The 3,992-nt window shown below is 44.7% G+C and overlaps 1 long non-coding RNA gene across 1 annotated transcript; it reads left to right on the top strand.

Annotated features, from left to right (window-relative positions):
- Window positions 1–1,223: 1,223 nt before the first annotated feature.
- Window positions 1,224–2,521, top strand: LOC110347533 (uncharacterized). The gene is made up of 3 exons (XR_002392216.2): window positions 1,224–1,510; window positions 2,091–2,186; window positions 2,402–2,521. It is a non-coding gene; the product is annotated as an uncharacterized LOC110347533 (long non-coding RNA).
- The last annotated feature ends 1,471 nt before the right edge of the window (window positions 2,522–3,992 follow it).

Genomic DNA, 3,992 nt, shown 5'->3' on the forward strand with positions numbered 1-3,992 from the left:
ACAACTATTACTTGCCAATAAAATTACTTTTAAAATAAAATAATGCCAATATATCATAAGTAATCATCAATAGGGTGAAAACATAATACTTCTAAAAGCAAGCTTATATTCCTTTCTGAGATACAATTTATTTCCAAGCACTATAACATTTTAAGGATATAAAGGAGCTGTGATGCTGTAAAAACTAAATACTAAACCCAAAGAAGCCCACAAAGGCAATGGCCAAGTCCAACAACCATTGAAAAAATAAATGCAAATTATTTTTTGTGTTTCATGAATTCTGATTCCAGTGGAGATGACATCTTTCAATTGACAGTTCCCCTTGCTCCTCCTCTCTCCCTCAGCCAACCTCCTTGTCACATTTGCCCTTGGTCCCACTCCTTCTTTCCCACAGATGTCACAGTTGTCACAATGCTGATCTCTAAATTCTAGGCCCCTCTCCATATAAAGCTCAGAGCTACTTCTCCACACCCAACCACCTGGCCCTGGTCCATAGGATGCTGGACAGGTGATGGGGACCTGTGGCCACAGGGACAGAACCGCCTCTTCAGTGGGTCACACCTGCATTACCTTTCCATGCAACAGAATTGGCACAGAAGGAGGATGGTGGAGACATCATAGACCTGTGCTGAGCCTCAACTGTAGGCATTAGGTGAAAACTTGCTCTTTGAATTCAGCTTGGACCAGCTCCTCCCCAGTCCTCATAGTGAGGAAAAGCCATTGTGCTCAACAAGGTGTTGAAAACCAAGCCAGACAGTCTAATCTCCTTGAAAGTTTTCTGAGAGGAAATAAATAACAAGAATGGTAGACTAAGGCCATGGATGTAGCTCAGTGGCTCCACACCTACCTGGCAAGAACAAGGTCCTGAGTCAAATCCCCCCTACTCAAAAACAAAAAAAAAAAACAAAAAGAAGGGAAGGCTAAATCAAAGTGATGATCTTGTGACAGGAGATAGAGAATGTGAGACACATTCTAAAATCAAATTTATGATCAACAGGATGCCTCCTGATTCTTAAAGACCATATTTCCTTAACATCCTGACATGAGCATGAGGAATCTCTTCATGTCCTTATCACACTTCTTGACTTCTGCTGTGAGCCACAAAACATGTGCTCTATCTGGTTTGTGGAGCCCAAGGGTGACCACATGTCCATTATGACATCATTAGCATTGTGGATTCAACACTCCTCCTCCACAGCCTTAGTCAGCCTCCAACACTGGTTCCAACAAGGCCCATATGAGGGCAAAAATGTTCTTCGGATGTAAGGATGGAGTTTCTCAATAGGACAGAGTCCCCTTAATCCCACCACAAGACACAGGAAAGTTCCCAATGAAAACCTCAAACCCTAAAGCAGACTGGCCTCTCCATTCAAACCCAGTCTTGAATTTTCTCATCAGCCCACTCCCTACCTGAGCACTGTACCTTACTTTAACAAATTCCTCCATCCTTACTACTGCTGTGTGTTCTTCTCAATTCCTTGTTCAGGACACAAACAGCTACCTTTATGGGGTAAGACTGACACCAGGTGTGGGTAACAGGTTCACATGGGTTAGGAAGGACACTGCAAGAAAAATGGCATTGTCACATGCAGTATTTCATAATATTTCATAAAGTTATATCCTGTAAGGAAAATAAATATCTAACCAGCTAAAGAGTGCCTCCATTTTCAACAGTACTGCTTCTCTTCTGTATACAGTGTACTACTTCAAATGTAATAAACCATGAAAGTTTTAAGCAAAAACTCCCCTGGGGTGGCATCAGTCTGCCCTATGCATAATCTTTCATGGAGAGCCATGGGAACAGCATGGTGTGGCCACAGTCTGCACATCCAGCCATCTGTATGATAAGCTCATTGCTTCAGGATCTTGTCTTCAACACACTCAGGCATATTTCTCAGAGCCAGATAATCCTAAAGACAAATCAGAGGGAAATTCCCTGTACAGCATTCATGTCCACACAGGAGTCCCTGAGTTAAAATCTCCCTGTACTAGCTCAGGTCTCAGAGGAGCTGAGCCAGGCACCCTCCAGAGCCCCTACACATCACTCTGTCTCCTGCTTGGATTCTGATCACTTCCAACTTGCTCTCCAGAAAACCCAGCATTTGAAGAGAAACTGCCTCACTAGAGCTGCCCAGGTGTCCACAGCTGTCCTGTTCCTCATGCAGCTCTTCTTTCTTCACCTCAAGGTGAGTGAGTGCCACTACGTTGTTCTTGAGCAGGAGAGTTCATTCTTTTTCCTCCAATGAATTCCATGGAGAAGCACAGTGCAGACTCTCACTTACCTCATGAGGGTGGGCTCTTCTTGGTCACATGCAGTAAAATCATAGGAGGAAAATGAAATTACTAGGAGAAAATCTTCTAATACCTAATTATTACCCCCAACCCTCTGTCACCACACAAGTTTTCAGCTCCAGAAAAGATGAAGACTGGAAAATCATAAACATTTTCAAAAGTCAGTGGCAAAAGAACAAAGAGCAAAAGACCACAGAGGGGAGAGAAAATAATAAATCCAAAACAGACTGTTTCTGTAGTAAGTATGAAGTGCTGCATGGGGCATTGGGAAAAAACATAACAAAGCAGAGCATAAAATGTGTAGCTCTGTACGCTAAATGGTGACAGAGACAATCAGTTTGGGAAAAGTTAAATTTCAAGCAACTTTAGAGTGTTGTGCAAAATTTTTGGGAAAAAATGGACAGTTTTCTTTATTGTCACTTGCCAGTGAATATAGCTGCTCCAGGCCAAAATGGGGTGCTGGGAAGGCAGGAAACTTGAACTCTGGTCAAACTCCCAAAATATTCAAAGGCACAAGGGAAGAGGACAGAGTGCCTGCAAATGTGCAGGAACTCACAGTAACTTGGGGAGACAGAGTCAGCGAGGCTTAGGGAGGATTCACAGCACAGCTCATGCTGGTTCAGGGGTCATAGTATGTTTTCTCTCAATAGGTCAGCTGGGAGGGAGAGAGAGAAGCCAGCTGTGCAAGGGCCAGGATGGGGGAAGCAGTGCTGAGGATGGGACTGAGACCCAGGTGGCATGGGACACTATAGATGTCTCAACAGAGGTAGGCCTGATGTCACATGACTGTCACCAGGAAGACAAGGCCAGACACCATGGAGAACACCCACTGTCCCTCAGGTTTTCTGCCTTCATGAAGGAATTCAGTCCACACATAGGCCTCCATGTAGAACTACACATAGACGTTAGCACAGAGTTAATACACAGAGCTTTGCACCCTCAGGGAGAAGGCAGGTGGTGCCACACAGGGCTCTGCCATGAGTGTGAGACTAATATGTGCTTTGTGCAGAAGAGTTTCTCCTGGGCTTCTTGGAGCTGGGGTGACTGTGATGCTTCCTGACCAGTTGTCTTAGAGCTGACTCTGGGGCTGCCAGGTGTCTTCTGCTCTTTTCAGACAGTCAGTGTTAACCTCAATTGTTGTAATCACTTAAGAAAGGTACCAAAAACTTTTAAAAGATAAACTCCAACTGAACTCAGGTCTCAGGCAGGCATGAGGGTGTGGAAAGAATGTCCCCTTTCTGGTGTCACTTGGCACAGGCTATGCAGCAGGTTGCTGTGTGCCTGGTTCTCCACATGGAGGCCCTGTGTCTTGTGTCTGAGACCTAATAAGTGATTGAAATGGGTCACACCCTGAGGTCTGTGTTTCCTCATTTATCTTTAGTGGGCACAACATGCTGCTTTGAACCCTCTTGTTCCCCAGGCCAGCTAATGTCACAAAACCTGCCCAAAAGTGGGGCTGTTTGGTGGGTCCCTGTGGGCTTCAAAACAATGAATGATAAATTGAGGGCTGGGATTCCTGGTGATTCACAACCAGGGGACACTGAGGAATGGTGAATCTGGATGTGTCTGGAAACAGGACCATTACAGTGACTGGCAGTGTGTCAGTTGTGGCAATGAGGAAATCTGAGGTTGGCCTGGAACTCATTCCTGCCTTCATGAGGAGTTAGTGTCTTTAATTCTCTTTTCCTTTTCTTTTTCTT

The sequence above is a fragment of the Heterocephalus glaber genome, unplaced genomic scaffold (genome assembly GCF_053883595.1).
Source record: "Heterocephalus glaber isolate CG9 unplaced genomic scaffold, H.glaber_assembly_v1.0 deba00001673, whole genome shotgun sequence".
Taxonomy (NCBI): domain Eukaryota; kingdom Metazoa; phylum Chordata; class Mammalia; order Rodentia; family Bathyergidae; genus Heterocephalus; species Heterocephalus glaber.